Genomic DNA, 18,977 nt, shown 5'->3' with positions numbered 1-18,977 from the left:
CTTATCAACGGCAAAAGAAAAAAAAATATCAAAGATAAATATAATTGGATTCTGTTCTTGCTGTTAAAAACTGAAAAAAAAAAAAAAAAAAAAAGTTTTATTTTGTGTAAAAATTTCAGTGCATACCTAGTGACTAATCATATCTGGCCCAATACTTAAATGTTTTCTGTTTGACATTAATTTAAAATATTTCTTTGATTCAATCTTATATTCAGTCAAAAATATAGGGCAATTCCACGAAAATGTCAACCTCAGCATCAAAATTTCAATATTAACAAAACTATAAATGCTGTACATCATTTAAAAGTTTGAAATATATATTTTAAAAGTGTACCAAGTTAAATTTTAATTTATATAATTAATTTATTTTTTGTGGTTTAGGATGTTTCAAAATGCGTATAGTTTTGCTTTGTGAATGTCAGTCAGTTACCCATGGAATTGCCCTATATTAAAATAATGTTTACTGATTAATCATCATCGGAAAACTACTGTTTAAAATTCCCTCAGAGCAGAGATCAAAGGACCTTTGTCTTAGAGAATGCATTTTTTTTAAAATTAAATGCCCACTTTTTTGCAAAGTGCCCACTGAAATTATTATTAACTTATACTACATTATATTCATATTGTCACCTCAGAGCAAAAGAATTTTTATCAAGCGATGGTTTGAATAGGTATTTTGTAGAGGTGGTATTTTTTATTTTTGTCGTGGGCGGTAAAACCGCTATATCCAGCCCTGAAAATATTGATAAAACATGAGGTTAATATTTAAACAATTTAAAAGTGTTTTGGTATTAACTCTTTGAAACTATTCCCTCAATTAATGTAGCTTTTACATTTCAAATGTTTAACTGAATTTTGTGTTGTTACTAAGGTATGCTTTTCTTTTGACAGAATGCAAAGCCATCTGAACCACCACAACTTTCTTTCCGAAGTAACCTGTAAAAAAGCATTTTTGAAGGAATAAATTTGAGACATTGAACAACAAATATATCTTACTGTAAAAATTGCTGTGAATATGAGATGCTGTGCCAATTTTGAAATGATCTGGTTTGTTTTCTATTTTAGTTTATTTCTTGCATTTTATGATTTTTGAATTTAAAGAACTGTGATATTTTTTGTATTTAAGATTTAAACCTATGAAAAATGTTTTTATTTACTTTTGTTTATTTCCCCCTAAATACAACTTTGAAATATTTTAAAACTTTGTTTTTAATGAAGAATATTTAAAATAATTTGTTTTTATGCAAAAGTAGTTGGTATAAAATTGAAAGAAAACCCGCCTTCACCCTTTATTTACGTATTTTTAAGTTCTAGAAAGATTTTGCTTGATTTTATGAACCAGCTAAAGAATAACAGATGCATACAATTATTTTTAAAACATTAATATTGATTTTTCTGTTTAGAGGTTCTTAGAATGTAGAAGCATTTTTGCTGTTGTAAAACTTTATTAACATCAGAGGCATCAGTCTTAAAGGTTTTACTACTTATGTTTCTTTTTTTTTATCTGTGGTGTACTGGTTTCATGTCACGCTAACTAGTTTTTATTTTATTTTTTGAATCCATTGAAAAGTAAAACCAATTTAGCCATGTAATTCAAAAATGCATTTTTAAGACTACTGACTGTATGCAGAAAATTCAGCAAAACTGTCTTTGTATTTCTTCTTTTCCTTTCTGCAGAATATTATTGATGTATTAAATATATATACCTAGAAAAATATATCAATTGATTAGAACATGGCCCCACTCAATCCTGCTCTGCTTTTACCAGCTGTAATAATAAGGGAGCCGTATAATTTGAGAAAAGTGCTGGAAATCCAATGTTGGTCACAAGTAGTGCTGAACTGATTGTTTCTATGGAAACGAGTCAACATTACTGGGATTGCAATTTTAATTGATTAAAATGAAAGTTTTATTAATGTATAAATTAATAACACTAGTTGGCAAACAAATTTTATAAAGCAAATTCATCTTTCAATTCCTATCTCAGATGTGTAGATATACCACTTTTTCTAAAAGAAAAAAATGATTAATTAGTTATGACAACATGAGAAATCGATTTTTGGCAAGAAGTTCAAAAAGTGGCAACAGTAAAATTTCAGAGCAGAAAAACCTAATCACTTTTTAAGTTAGAAGCTAATTTTCTAGAATAATTTGTGTTATTACAAATAGTACAAGTGTAGCAGAAATGAGTGGGGCTAGGATAATAGTTCTTTAATAGTTTTAAAATAATAGTTATTTTTGTACTGTATTGAAGGTGACATAAAAAAGAAATTAAACCATTGCTTTGAAAATATTGACAAAAAAAAATGATATTGAAATATTTCTTTTAGTTTATTGACACACATTTGGTTTAAAAAAATTTTAAAAAATTCTCAGGAGACATTGAGTACTTGTGGCAGTGCCTTTGTTTTATTATTATATAAATTGCTAAGGATAGAAAAATCTTTTATAAGTAATAGATAAATTGTAACACCAAAATTTTCTTATTACATGATTAATAATTTAGATTAAAATATTTATATAAATCCTGCATCAACATTTTTACCCTGAAAAATGTTAGATCAAAATGCAAGATTGAAGCATACAATTACACATCTTGCAGCAGGTTTGAATATTCTTGAAAAATAAATATTTTCCAAGTTTTTTACTGTCTTGTTGAAAAAAAATAGTAAAGTAAGATCAGAAAAAAAAAACACTTTTCATTTATTTACATTACTTTTTTAACTTTCTGACATTCTGTTAAAGGATAACAGGAAAATATTCAAATTCAACACTGCTGCATTGCAGGTCAATTTCTTATTTTTCCATCTAAAAGGAGAATCTGCACAAGTGTAGTTGCAACATATCGTCGGCACCATGCTAAACTAACGAATGTGAAAAATGGCAAATTTCAAATTTGATGGTTTGCATAGTACTCAAAAGGAACTACCTACTGGTTATAACTATTTTAAACGATAGCTTTATACTTGAAGTAGCGATGTGCTGACCAAAACTTGCTTTTGGAGCAGTCTTGGGCACAGGAAAACAACGAATATGGAGCAGCTTGCAGAAGCGACAATTTAATATTTTACATCAATTTAGAGCACTATGTATATTTTAGGGCTGGAAAAATCTTTAAAATTGACATGCCCCACCGAGCATGTTTGTCTAAAAAATATATACCCGAATAAAAATTTTACATGCTGGTTTTTGTTATTGTATTATAACAAAAATATTTGAATTTGTCATATAACATTATCAGATAAAAAACTAATTTAAAAGTTTTATATCTGAATCAAGAATTATTTCAATATAAAACACAAGAAAAAGTACATAATAAGTCGTCATTAAGATTACCAATACTTCATTAAAAATTATAATTGCATGCCCAGCCGTGCACGTAAGAGTAAAAAATTCATTACTGATCGGAATTTTTACATGCCCCGCGCACGTCAGACAATATAATTTTCGAGCCCTAATATATTTCACACACAGAAACATCTGTGACTTATACATTACTGCTTTAGTGCACATTTAGGTTATAGTGCTTTGGTACCTATTTTTAAAATTTGTTTGCTTTTATGTTCATATATACATGTAAACGATATAAGATATATATGTACACACACACACATATATATATATATATATATATATATATATATATATATATATATATATATATATATATATATATATATACATATAACTCAAAAACATATTCAAAAAGATTTAAAGAAAAAAAGCAGAAAAAGAATGGTTAAATTTAAAAACTTTTCTTCAACAAGTTACAAGTGAGTTTTAAGAGCTGTTAATCAATCGTTTTCTTTCCTTCTTTCTTTCTTTCTTTTTTTTTTTTTTGTATGTGTAAGTTATTTACTTTTTATATTTGACTTTATTACTGTTATTATTATTATTATTAATTGGCATATACGTTTATATACTGAACTACTTGATTAACAAATCTGAAGATCAAACAAAGGCAACATCAATATTTTTTTTTTTTAACTTTTTGATATTTAATCACAAAATTAATAATGAAATTACGGTGAAAAAAATGATTTTGAGAAATGATGTCATAAGAAAAGGAACTTCAAAATACATGTGGAGAAAAAATGATAAATGTGAGAAAAGAAATAAATAAATAAATAAATAAAAATTTTAAGACAGACTAAGAATATGGAGAAAGTGCCTGAATCTGAGAAACTTGAAATGTTTGCATATTCATTACCAGAGTATTAGAATTCCTAATTTTTGCTATCTTAAGGGGTTACAGTACCTCAAAAATGATGAAATGATCAAAGAAATTTTATTGCTTATTTCAAAACTAAAAACTATTCTGAACACAGGGGAAAAATTTCATTGCTTTAGTTCAAATGTTTAAAAAGTTATGAGTGGTTTTAGGCGATGCTCGCTATGTGTTGTTATGCAAAAGAAAAACTTTAAATTGCTTTTTCTCGATGTTTTTTTTTTTTTCTGTGTTTTCATGTTATTAGAATCCATAAGGATTTTTTTCTATTAAAGATACAGCTTTAAAGTAATGCTTTTTGCTATTGGGATAACATATTTGACAAAACTGTGCATTGGATAAGCATTTTATAAATTACTGAAATGTTTAGAGCATGTTAAATCTTTAAAAACAAATTTAAAAAAAAACTGATTTTTTACATAATTAATCACAGAAAATTTTCTAATAAACTCATAAGCAAATGAATGCATAGATTTTTAGAAATGATTATAGTGATTGTTTAGAAAAAAAAATTTTTTTTTTTAATTAGTGCAAAAATAAAAAAGCCTTAGGGATTTCAAAAAATTAAAATTTTCTTCAATTTTTGGAATTTTTAAAAAAGTAGGCAATATTTTTAAATTTTGAAAATAAATTATTGATTAAGAAATAAGTATGCATGTTATGGTTTCAAACATGGGCGTCAAATAGGGGGGTCAAGAGGGGGCGGTCGCACCCCCAAATTTTTTGAGCAGAATGATAGAAAATGGGTGAATTCAATTTAGGTAAATCGGTAATCAATGTTCATTGAAAAAACGCACTGGTTCTCAGTAACTATTTGATTAAACTCGACACATTCCCAGACTAGAAAAAGTGTTTTTCATTATTTAGATGATGACTTAGAAATTCATGAAGTATTTTCCTGCCTTTTTAGAACATAGGAAACTGATAGAGAACCATAGTTAATTTTGACTAAAAAAGACATTTCCTCATTATAGGCTAAATATTTCATACTTGAGTGCCCAGTGATTAATGGTATGTCCAATATGAGAGGCTCGTGCAAAGTGGTGTGGCTGCATGGTTTTCACAAGAAAATTCTTTGATATTTTACATTTGCTTTTACGCTCATTTTTAAGTGTATATTTATTTAATTAGTGTTCATCTCTTTCTCATGCTAGAAACAAGTTTCAGCTGCTCATGCATCACATGCTTTCATAGAAACTTCTTAAAAATACATGTGGTTATTGAATTAAAAAAAAAATCAACAAATACCTTTTTTGGAGCTCTATAATTATGCAATCTTGGAATGACACAAGATGTTAGAGTTAAAAGTCAAGAGTTAAAACCATAAAAACATATCTCCGTAACTTCAAAGCAGTGATTTGACGACTGGAAGAATTATTGCAAAATGATTCCTTCAATGGCGGAAAAGCTTTAGCATGTATGACTTCGTTTGAATTTTTATTAAATTTGTTTTTATTGAGGAAAGTTTTTTAAAAAAGTTCACTCTATCAAAACGTCGTCAATCCGCTAACCTTAATTTTCTGACTATTCAAATCAGTGTTCAATAAAAAAAAAAGTGACAAAAATCCACATGATGATGAGTCAAACATTGATTTTTTATATGAAGTAATAGATTCAGTTTCGAATTAAATAAACACAAGATTTGATGATAATTATTTTTCTGTATGGTTGGCTCTATATTATCTGGATTAAATTTTGGAAACCAAAAAATAAAATGTTTCAATTATGAGTAAAATTGTTAGCATGAGGCAAGAAAAATTACAAGCAATAAACTGACAGACCAGTTATCACATCCAGAGACTGCAGTTTCGTCCTTGTTATGGACTCATCATCAGTCTGAAATCGTGAATAACAGAGCTGGAGGCAGATGACATCTCATTGAAGCTGAGAGCGCCGACGAGACTAGATTATTCAATGATGAAAAATTAAGCCCCTCACAATTTTTGAAGTTGCCTGGATGATTTTAAAGAGCAAAATATAAAAAATGTTTTCATACATAACTTTATTGCTTCAATTATTTCTTAACTATTCCAATCAGCTCAGCTAGTAGAGAAAGTTTTTTTTTATGTCTCAGGAGGTTAAAGAATTATTTCTGAAGCACAATGGGCAAAAAAAAAAACTTTTCTGTTTAGCTGTACTGGCAAAACAGCACGACACTGGGCACTGATAGATTAGTAACATGATTCCCTGCTCTTCTGAATTCCAAAAATCATACAATAAAACTTTTACAAAAGGTATAAAAACTTTCGAGATGTTTTTCATGATAACTTATTAAAAAGTGATTCAAAATTTTAATTGTTTCTAAACACTAATTTTTATTCATATTAAACCAATTTTATAACCGCTTCCTCTTAGCTAATGTGTGTTTGGGACCGCACTGTTGCAATACATATTTAAGAAACTCGATCCCCCAAATGAAATGCTGAAATGCCGCCCGTTTTCAAAGAAATATAAAATTTACTTAAATTTAAAAAAAAATGTTTGAAAGGTGCTGTGACCCTTTAAGTGTTGCCAACAAAAATTAAAGACCAATATTCTGTCCAAAAGATGCAATTGGATTTTGAAGTGCACAAAAATAATCGAGACTAAGTCAAAAAATCGTAAAAATAAGCTCTAAATGCATAAACTCGATGATATTTTTCAAGAACTGCCAAACATACTGAAGAAACTGCAACATTAAGTGCAAAATTGCCCTTTTGGCACAAGTTTGTCCGATTTTGGCACAGAAAAGTCCATTTGGGGTCTTTTGGAGCAGTTTGGCGCAGGATCCCCGATTTGCACAATTCGGCGCAGCTGGCACATCCCTGCTTCAAGTTATCTATAAAAATTAAAACATTGAAAATAACTGAATGCACTCAGATGAAAAAAAATTATGTTCATTGTTTTGGCTCTCCTGAAAAGTGCCAATTTTCATTCATTAGTATAGCATGGTACCTACAATATGTGTATATGTAACCTAGTAATACATCTATTACTGCTCTTCAAAAGAGTTTCTCATCTTACTTTCGAAATTGTGGACCATTATGAAGTACCAGCACACCATGGCTATGAAACAAAACTATCGTTTGAATGAACAAAAGATTCTTTTTGAATAATTTTTCAAATTGTTTTATTTTATTTATTCATTTTTCTTTCGTTTAATTGTATTTTTCACTCACTTCTATTGTAATTTTGAACATACAACATGAAAAAGTATTTTCAATACATTGCAAATGCTTTGCATTGAATGTGTAGCCTTAGTTAAATGCATTTAACATTGTATATTTTGAAAATGTATATGTCCTTAAATAATCTTTTCCTTTTTGAAAAGATATTCCTGTATAGCACTTGTAAATATTTATGTACTAATAGCTGAGTGTCTACGTCATATTTTTCTTCCTCCATTCTTTATGTACAATACCAAAAAAAAAAGAAAAAACTTTTCCAAGTTAAGATTTTCATGCCAACTTAACCTGGGAGAACTCGCATCGGGCCTCTCAGGCCCGGTCATTACAAAACTACGCTGCTAAAAATCACCCCTTCAACGGAAATGAATGAGGTCCACAGTAGCTGCGTTCGAGGTGACCTACATACTGACCACATGCTTTTCAGGAATGTACATTCCCCCTTTTCCCCAGAAAATTCCGGTTCGGGCCTCGGAGGCCCGGACCGAGCGCTCACGCTTTTCATTTCAGATTGTGAATGTAAAGGAAGAGGTTGTGAAATGCATCGCTATTTAAGCTACAAAGATGAAATGAAGAGGTTGCAGACCTTGTTGGTTGAGGTTTCAACTGATGATAACTCCCTTAATGAAGATGATGAAAAAGAAGTTGACACAGAACAGTAAAGCGATCATCAGTAACGCTCAGAAGAAGATTTAGATTCATGTATCATAAAACTTTCTTAAACCTTACTTTTTAAAACATATTTTAGAGGCTGTTTATCTATTTATAATTCTGTGTTGAAAACACAATTTTTTTTCTATTTTACAAACTTAATTTACTGAAATAACCCCTCCGGGCCTACAGCGCCCCCTGCGAGCACGAAAAGTACCGCGAGTTCTCCCGGTTAAGTGTGCTTAATCCTCAAACTTTGAATGTGAATCTTGTACTGAAATTTATAATACTTATAACATGTTGAAATATTTTGTGTTGAAACAACACTGTGAAAGCTTTAATGAAATGAACTTCTCCCTCTATTCCCTACCCTCAATGTACTAATTGTCACTAAGTAGTGTTTGAGTCTTTTTTCTCATTCCCTCTTTCCCATTAAACAGATTTTCAACAACAAAAGCAATTACATTTCGTTGAATAGCCATATTATTAGCAAAATTGGTCGACAATTTCTTACAATATCCTTAATATTCAGTAAACTCCTGGTTATCAGCGGTTTTTTTACTTTCAAAAAAATAAATGAAACATTTCCAGCAATGATTAACTGAATGTGGATAAATGCACCCATTGTAAATTAACAAGTGAAAAATCTATCTTTGGATATTCCTATATACATTTCTTGCCCTTTCCTTCCAATGACATCAACCCTTCCAAGATCACCAAAACCTGAGATTGTTAGATCTCCACTCTGATTGATTTTCAAGCATCCACTATTAGTTGAAATCTGATTTTTAGATCTACACTATTAGTTGAAACACGATTTTTAGATCTGCATTACTATTGCATGTAAATGACTGACCAGGCCTGTTTTGTTCAAAAAAATTCCCCTCTCCTGTACGCTTTTGGTGTAACCTCGCTTGATCTGTTTCGTCTGATTTGCTTGCGTATGTGTGTAATCCGTTTGCAATAATGAGCAAATCCTTTTTTAGCTTTTACATTTTTTTTACATACACATGTTATTGTTCTGAGCTAGTTTTAATGTATGTGAGTTATTGATTTTTTTAAGCTAATGCATACACAAGTAGTAGAGTGAAGTAGCTGAAAGTTACGCCAAAGTATTTCACAACTGGCAACCAGTATGATCTTTTGGATTCAGATAGTGCATGGGTAGACAAGTCCAAAAAGCCCAAGACACAAATTTTTCTGGCCCTCTATATGAACATCAGCAATATGGCCGCCGAGTTTTGTGATGCAAGTCTACATTTCCCTCTTTAACTTGGATTTTTATTTTGATATTAACATATGTTGTTAGTGTTTCTTAATTCACTTGCACAAAAAGCTTGGATTAAGTAATATATCAGTATGAATAATGTTTTCATTTGGATTTGGAGAAGGATCAGGATTTCAAATAGTAGACGCTTCTACATGGTATTTCAATACATTATAGAATTGTTTTGAAGAGAAAACTAAACCAACATTTTCAGCAATATTTTCTTTCTCCAAAATATTTAAGTGGATTTCTGTATATACATGGTTTTGAATGTGCTTTGTCATGTCATATATCATCAAAAAAAAAAAAAAAAAAAACGAAATATTTAGGCATTTGACCAGAGTTTGTCATGTTTCAAGAAATGCTGGCCAGAAAAGTAATTAGTTCACAATTTCAAATTAGTTAGCATAAATATCTGGAGGTGCATAGCATATTTAGCTAGAGGGATATTTGGTTCAAACTGCAAATAGAAACAGCTAATTGCATATCTTATTAGGGTAACTAAATCTAATGTACATTTAATAATATAGTACTTTTTGCACAGAGTAGAACTGTAATCACACAACTTTAAAAGAATGTAAGATTTAATTATATTTTTATATAACAAGAAACAATTGATCCGAATTCAGAATTTTTATAGTGATAAATATATGCATGTCATTTATTTCCTAATTGATAGCATTATACATTTTATGCTTCTAATTTTATTTTATTATTTATTTATTTATTTTCGTATTCTTGCTACTAGTGATGTGCTGGATCGTCAAGAAAGTAGATCTGTGGATACGGATACGAATCATTAGTGTCAAGATCCGCGGATACGGATACGGATCTCAATTTTTTTTTTACCCAATTCAACTATCCAAGTGTTTAATTTGTTATGGAAGGTATTTCCATCAGAGTAATAACACTGCTTCTTCAAAAAATGTCATCTGCGTCGAAAATATAATCAAGACTATGATTTACTCTTTAAAGAAATCTCCGTTAAAATTGAGGGAGAGTTGGAAAGAATGGGTCAACGCTGCATTAATGGTTAAATAGAATGACAAATTATTTCTAGCCTGCTCGGTAGATGTAGGATATCAGAGCAAGAGTGCAAAGCTGCTACTGGACAGGCAAGAAATATTTTTCGCATTTTATTTCAGCATAAGTGCAGCATTGATCCATTCTTACCCCCCCCCCCCCCCGATTCATTCTTACCATTTCTTTCCCCCCAACTTACTCCGACAGACAGAATAACAGAGCCGGGAACACCTTTACAAACAGTAAATAGAGAATTTAGTTTCATTTTTTTCGAAGAATGCCAAGAAAAACCAAAATGAAGAATAACAGAAAGCCCAAATCTGTAAAAGAAACTATTAAACTAAAAATTAAAAAAAACAAACATGCCGACCTGATATTGAGATGGATTTTGCGGGTCAGAACACACATTGTTAACAAATATGAACTGACAGCGGATAGAAATTTTAAATCATTGAGCCTTTCTCCTTATTAGACTATGAAATAGCTACCGTTCACGAGTATAAAGGCTTTGAATTGCATTTAGAATTTCCTTAATACGCTTTTACAGTATATAGCTTGGAAGTTCCAAACAAATATCAAACGCAGAAGACTTAGTTCTTTGAATTTGGGGTCAATATTTTTAACGTATGGGTAAGTTTTTACTACCATAATTCTGAAATAAGTTAAGTCGGTTTTTATTAATATTTCTGGTAATTCAAGTTCTGCAAAAACGAGACCAAGCTAAGAACACTTTTGATCAAGTCATATTTTGAATGAAAAAAGAACTATCAAAATCGGTTCATCTGTTTTAGGGCTACGATGCCATAAATAGACACACAGGTACACTTTTAAAACTTATTACCCGTTTCTTTTTGGAACGGGGGGTACAAATTGGCTTCTGAAATGATACCTTATAATTTAAATAGGGAAAAAAACCTAATTTAAACGGAATTTAGCAGTCTTTTATTCAAATATTTAAGAATTTTTAGAATAGAAAAGATGCGTCAAAAAAGTAGCAGATACGGATACATATCTTTATTTTCCCTCTGATATCCGCGGATACGGATATCCGGAACATCACTACTTGCTACTGCTTCTGAGTTCCTGAATTACTGCCTTGTATAGATTGGAAAATCAGAATTTCCTAGCTAAATTTCTATATATACGTTTTCAATGTTTTGTTATAAGTTAATTCAAATGCTAACAGTGAACAGATGTATATATTTTTTTTTTGTAAGATTTCTTAACGATTATCAAGGTTTGAAAATATCATAATATTTTCGGAAATATCCGATATTTTGATATATATCGGATATTTTGATACAAATCCGATATTTTCAATCGGCACAAAATAAAAGTTTTCAAAATCGTAAATTCATCCTCAAATCACTCTTTATGTTCTTATATCATTACTACAATATGTTGACTGACAATTAAGGTTTCTTTATTATTTATATCTAATATATCATTCACATCAATTTTAATGGAGTTAATTTAGCATTATTAGCTGTTTCTATTCATTTTTCTTCTGTTACCCGAGTTTACACAATTATATGAATCAAAAATAAAAATATGCATTAGTCAGTGCATAGTCATAAACTTTCTTTTTTCCTGACCAATGTTTACTATTTGATTAGCCACTTTTAATATGAATTAAAATTGTTACATTACTAATAATTTTATGAATGTAAAATTAAAAAGGAATATAAAACCTTGTTACATTAATGATGCATTAATACACCATAAAAATATAGTACATAACTTTTTGGTTATATTTCATAATAAATAAATAATATTACTGAAATTAATATAATTTTTATATTGAAAACACCGCAGTTGAAAAAATAAATATTGAAAATATCATATTTTCAAAATAAATATTGGATATATATCGTCAGGGTAGCGACAGATCAGGAAATCAGGGAGATCAGGAAAAAGTCAGGGAACTTTATTAATCAGGGAAAAATCAGGGAATTTTGAAAAAGTAACAAAAAATCAGGGAAAATTGATTTTATGAAGAAAAAAAAATTTTTTTTTTTGCTTTACAAAATTAAATACTCTAATTCCCTACGCATTTTCCGGCAATTAACTGCTCAAAAAAAAAAAGTAAAATTAATGAGGTGCGATTATACACTGCCGCATATTTGTGCATCTTTTTTCCTCAACGTCAAAGTATTGAATCTTACTTATTAACCAGAGGATGAACTTTCTAAGATTGCTTCTGTGTCTTGTTAGGTTGTTTATTTTACCTAGCTTGAAATTTTCTTTTATGCTTTCAATGCTACGTAAAATAAACAACTATACAGGCAAAGAGGAAGCCTTCATTAATGCCTTAGCTCCGTTGCCTTTATTCCATTGTCTCGAAGTAATTAGCGTACTGTAATCACGATTTCAAGAAGAAATCTTTGCTTTTTGAATTAATACTATAAAAGATTAAAAGTTATTACTTCTTTGGGTTTTTAATTTAATTGCTAAAACAGAATTTTCAATTAAAAAAACTTTGTTTTTTGCCGTTATACTATTTGTTGTCACCGCAGATTATAATGGTTTTCTTTTCTTCAGACTTAAGTATTTTTTTAATTTTATAACCAAGTTGTATTCTTTTATATATTTTAATATTAACTAATTGCTTTTTTTTTCTTGCATTCAAAGTTGTTTGTTACAAAAGCAATCTAAAATTTTTTTTTTGTTACATACTGAAATCATTTGAAATAGAGTTAACTTGTGTACTTAAGTAAATATCTTTATTTTTTTATTGTTAAAATTCTGTATTCATTCATTAAAGCCTGTGTTCTTGATTAGAGAAAAGCTCCCTATGAATGGATGTCAAATGGTTTCAGCTGTTCTGCATAAATATGTCAATTAGTTATATAAGAATAACTACATTACTTCTATTCTTTCACTGTTACTTGTTATTCTTGCAACAATTATTATACTGTTTGAAAACTTAGTTCAAAATAATTTCAATTACTTTTTAGTTCTATCATAAATACACATATGTTTTTAAGAGTAATTTTAATAGTTTCTTAAAGTTCTTATGCTAAGTGGTTTCTGGAAGTAAAGTTTTTTTTTTTTTTTTTGAATTTTCTATAATCTTTCCATGTATAAAAATTTAATATATTGTTTTGATGGTTTTTCTTTCCTTCCAAAAAAAAATTGTCTTGTTTTTTTTAATCACTTTATTAAAGAAGTAGCATCTTTTTAAAATATATCTTTAGTTCAACAACTTTACACAACTTAAAACATTTAAAATACTGCATTTAATACAAACATACAATGAATTTCAAGTAGAGCAAAGAAAGAAAACCATTATCATTGGTAACGTAAAATCAGGGAAATTGGGTGAACTTAATGAGGGAAAAGTCAGGGAACTTTTTTTCACAGTTCCTGTCACCACCCTGATCGTGATATATATCATGATAGACTGGGAACCATGCGATTATATTGCTTGACACCTCCAAACTCTCAATTGATAATTGTCATTGAACCGAACTGAAACTCATAAACACTAAACTATGCTATTCAGTTGTCTCAGCTTTACACTCACAACAGTAACACTCTTTTATGTTGTTTTGCATTAATGGTAGTCTTTGCACTGGGCAGTATGCAATCTACTTTTTGCCACCTGTCAGGAATCTATTCATGTTATGGCATCTAATATTTTTATCTGCAAATGTCTTTTGAGACACTGTTTTTTTCAAAATTATGGATTCCTAAGCAGCAGAGAGTGACCAGTGGTAACTGGTGTGTCATCCTCCTTTTCATATCCTGTTATAATCACGTGACCGACTTGCATTTCCAACCACTTACATTACTCCTTCTACAACTATTTTTTGCCAGAAATTTGGACACCTGTGACAGTATGTGATTAAGTGATAATGGTGATGCGATTTTTGTGTTGGGTAGTGTGTTTTTGTCTTGGGACATAGAGATGTCTCCTTATATGGTCGACTATGATGAATGTCTCAGATAAAAACACAAAATATCAACCTGATGGAAATGGGAAGTTAATTAAATTATGGAAATAATGGAAACATCCAATGCTTAAAATAAACGTCTACAATTTAGTGTATGAGGGAAAAAATAATTTCAGTTTGTAAAAATTACAAGAAAGGAAAAAAAGATTATCTGCTCAAATACTTAGAAATTAATGTACACTGTCCTTCTTGTTTTAGATTTCTTGGTCAAAAATCCAAAATTTTCATTTCTGCTTCAAAGTAACATGTCTGTGAGATGCCATACTGTTGAAAGTATGCTTTTGTCAAAAATGTAGTGTCCTTATACAATTATTGGGCTATATGAAAAAAAAACTTTTACTCAGATGAGTTTCGGTGTTATGCGGATGCAGCAATGCAAACAGATAAAAAATTTCCCGTCTTTAAAAATCCAAACTCAAGATTGCAGATTACGCATAATCAACTGCATTTTGGCGTGCTAATAATCGTGCTTGGGCCACTGGAGACATTTTATGCGATTGGTTCCAGAGCTCTTTCCAGAAGTAAAGTTATTAAACTCACACTGTTCAGAACTCACTGGAAGAAGAGCTTTTAGAAGTGACAAAGGAGGCCAAAACCAACGAGGACACCAACGTCGGTGACGCACAACCAAAAACGTTCACATTGGAAATTTTGAACCATTCCTAGACAATAGAAATGATCTTTCTGATTTGTTAGTGAAGGAAGATTCTATCATGGAAATGATGCAAGTGATCATGAATACATCAATGCTCTTCAAAAGAATTACAGAGAAAATTTTTTAGTAACTGCCAAAAGACTATCATAGCCAGCTTCTCTTTATAAACGGTACACGAAATTAATTTATGTTTTCTTTATGCATAAAAGTCGATATAAGTACACATTAAACTTATTATACAATTAGTCATCACTAGCATCAAGTATTTTGTTATCTACAGAACCAAACTCCTATTTTAACACTAGTATTAGGTTTCGATTTACGCAACATTTCTGCGGAACGTTACCCCAGCGTAAAGTGAGGGTTAACTGTACTTCAAATTTTGCATTTGCCTGTGCTACATCCTAGTCATTGATGGCAAACACATCGAACAAGTCATAAACCAGGTTTAACTATCAGTAGGTTATTTTTTAAAGTAGTTTAGCTGGTTAGTTTTGGAGAATTTCAAATTTTTTTCATACAGCTCAAAAATTGTCACCCTCTGACCTTGACCAGATATGTAATGTCAATTGTAGGGCTTGCTGCAGAAAAGAGGATCTTAATTTCAAACAGTTTGTATTAAAGCTTGAAACATCTAACACTATTCTAAATTTAAAAAAAAAATCTTATGTGTAACTGTTTTGGGAAGTGCACAAGAGAAGTTATTAAAATATAAAAAGGAAAAAAGTGGATTGGTTTTGAAACTGGAGCTACCTCCTTTTTATAGCAAGCCCTTCAATTGTCAAGAGAAAATGCTCTTTTTCAATGCTGTTATATAAGTTCAATACATGTGTAATTATGTATAAAATTCACTCTAGATTTTTGCACAATGCATACATAAATTATTGGGGTTTTATAATTTTATTTATAAAAATAAGTTATAAAGCCAGTGAGCTGTATTATATTGTTGCTTTGGTATTCAAAACAAGTAGTTTAAAAAGTAAATGTAATCTTTCGACTTCAATTTTTAACATGCTGGTTTGACATATATTTTTTAATGTTAAATAATTTTAACAGTATGCCTTTTTTCTTAACTTAAATAGCAAATTTATCCTCTGGAAAAAGGAAGTTTATGAAATTCTTTTTATTTATAGTACTAGTCTTTTTATTTTACTTCAAGTGTCAAGTTGACTTGAGCATATATATATATATATATATATATATATATATATATATATATATATATATATATATATATATATATATATATATATATATATATATATATATATATATATATATATATAAACATAATTATAAACCTTGTTAAATTGTATGAAAAATTACAAAATGTGATATGCCTAGTCATATTTTTGGTGCTGCTTATTGAAAACAAATATCTTCCACTGTAGCAAGAATTAAGTCTTTCAAGTGCTCAAGATTTTTTTTTTTTTTTTTTTTTTGTTCTTTTTTCATTTATAATTTTGGTTGCTTTTATTTTGACTTATTTATATATGTTTGTTCAAAATTCTATTTAATGTAATCAAGTTTTTTAGAATAAGAATATATTTAACTTCTTAATGTAATCTCTTTTCTATATTTATGTTGTGTCAAATTTCTTTCCCATTTACTTCAAAAATAAATGAATTTCTATATAGGAGGAAACTTTTTTTTTAAAGTTTATAAAATAAAGGATACTAGCATTTAAATCCAATAAATCAATATGTAGTGACAGATTAAAGTCAATTTTGTAACATTAACTCAAAAAAGATTTAAATAATATCAGCATCGGGGTTGATTGTAGAAATTAATTATACTGCATTTACAAACATTTTTTATTTATTGGAAAAGCAACATACATCTTTTAGGTTTAGAACTTTAAATTTATTGAAGAAAACTTTTGTATTCATCCCGTTTCACCAAGCATACTTGTTAAAATACTGTCGAACGAAATGCCATACATTGAAGTAGCAAATTTGATGCACAGAAATTTCGACAGACCCGCGAAGTGGTTTTTCGAGGGGAAAAAAAGTAGGAAATAAGGTATTAAAAATTTAAAAAGTAGGAAAAAAAATCACTTAAAAAAGTAGGAAGAGATAGGCCTACACACACGTCAAGAGGAAACAATTTTAGCGTAAATTTTATTTCTAATGTAAAATAAACTAACAGAATTTTTGATTTATAACTGTCCCAAAAATAAACTAACAGTACTTGTGAAGTTTTTAAGGGATTTAATGAAAGACCGAGTCGCAAAAACAAAACAAAAGAAACAAGCTGACAATTATCAGTATGGAAAAAAAAAAAAAAACTGGTGGGAACAAAGATATTAATTACAAAAACAAAATACAAATAAAGAAACACCTTTCAACAATACAGTAATAAAATTTTTAAGTGTGAAAGAATAAAATACAATAGTGATCGTAAAAAGAAAAAGCAATAATAAAAATAAAACTCATATTTTGGTGCAATAAAACCATTTTTGTTAAAGATTTGTTTTGTAAAAACGAAAACATTCCTTCGAGAGGAGAGCATCCATTTATCATTTGAAAATACTCACACTTTCAGTTCCTATTGTCATAAACATAAAGAAAAGCAAAGCAAATATTAAATTAGTTTAAGTTTAAAATAATCAACAGCTGACATGCATTCTTGCATAAACAGGGGCAGTTGTTTGAATTTAAAAAAAAGGAAAAGGAATGAAAATGCAGAATTAAAATAAATTTGTTCTTAAATATGGGACATGAAATTTATAATAAAATAATTAAACTAAATAAATAACGAAATAATTAAACTAAAGTGTTGGCATTATGTTATGTGTTCTTGGCATTCAACATAAATTTTTGTTTCAGGCATGACATTTATGGGGGACAGTAGTGTCAATTTCTCCCCTTCCTGGCTTTAGAATATTAATGCTTAACTATACAAGTTTGTGCGGTTTTTGTTGTTTTCAGATAAAATTTGCATTCAGTATACAGTGAAACCTCCCTTAACGGACACTCCCGAATAACGGACACCTCTAATTAACGGACAGTTTTGCAAGTCCCAGTCCCTCAATATAGACCATTCCATGTAATTCACTCTGAATAACGGACAGTTATTTCACAAAAAATTTCCCTTGCGATTGTAGCACTTCCGTTTTTTTTTTTTTTTTTTTTTCTTTTCACAGAATATCTTATAGTATCTTCTTGCCTTACTTACAAAGCTTTTCATCCTCTACAACTGATATTCCCCCCCCCCCCCCCCCACTTGTCATTTCCTTATCAGTTTCTTGGAATTAAAAGGGTGGTAATGGGCAGAGGCAGCGATTGGGGCTTAAAAGTTGGGGCAGAAAAAAAAAAGAACTAAAAGGCATGGTACTTTTTGCGGGCAGCAAAAAATGAAAAAGGAAAAAAAAGTCATAATTTTGTAACGGCTAGTTTTGAGAGTATTGAAGCAGAGTGAAAACTGATGTCAGTCTAACAATTAACGTACGTTTTTCTTAAGATTTTAATGAATTTTATACACAATAACTATTCAAAAGTTAAGATAAAAAAGAGGAAATTGGGCGCTTTTTCTAACTAGGGCTTTCGGGAGATGCAATTGAGCAGACCGGCGCCGGTAGTAGTCGGCTTTATGGCGCCGTGGTTTCGTTGAGTTGTTTAATTTTTAGAGATGAAAAAGATTTGCCCATATTCAAGGTCATATTGAAAACTGTCAATCATGCAATAGTGACACTCTAGATAAAATAAATAAATTAACCATAAAAAGTGTGTGGGAGGGAGGGGGGTTGCTCCGCCGAATCGCCGCCGTTGGTAATGCAAAAAAGAGATGTCAAACTGTTTTAACTGATTACTTTAATTGATTAAATGCTTTTTAAGACAAGCGTGTGCTGTCAGTATACTTTTATTAAGAAAAAACAGATTAATTACACTTGATGTAAAATGTAGTAAACCTTTCGCAATTGTTTCGATTGTGTTCTACAAAGGGAACAACAGCCCACTTTGAAAATGGTAAATTAAGTAGTTCCTCCTAATAGCGGACACCTCCCAATAACGGACAAAACTTCTAGTCCCTC

The sequence above is a fragment of the Uloborus diversus genome, chromosome 9, assembly GCF_026930045.1.
Source record: "Uloborus diversus isolate 005 chromosome 9, Udiv.v.3.1, whole genome shotgun sequence".
NCBI lineage: Eukaryota > Metazoa > Arthropoda > Arachnida > Araneae > Uloboridae > Uloborus > Uloborus diversus.
The sequence above is the reverse complement of the archived record's forward strand: the minus strand, read 5'-3'. Positions refer to the sequence as shown.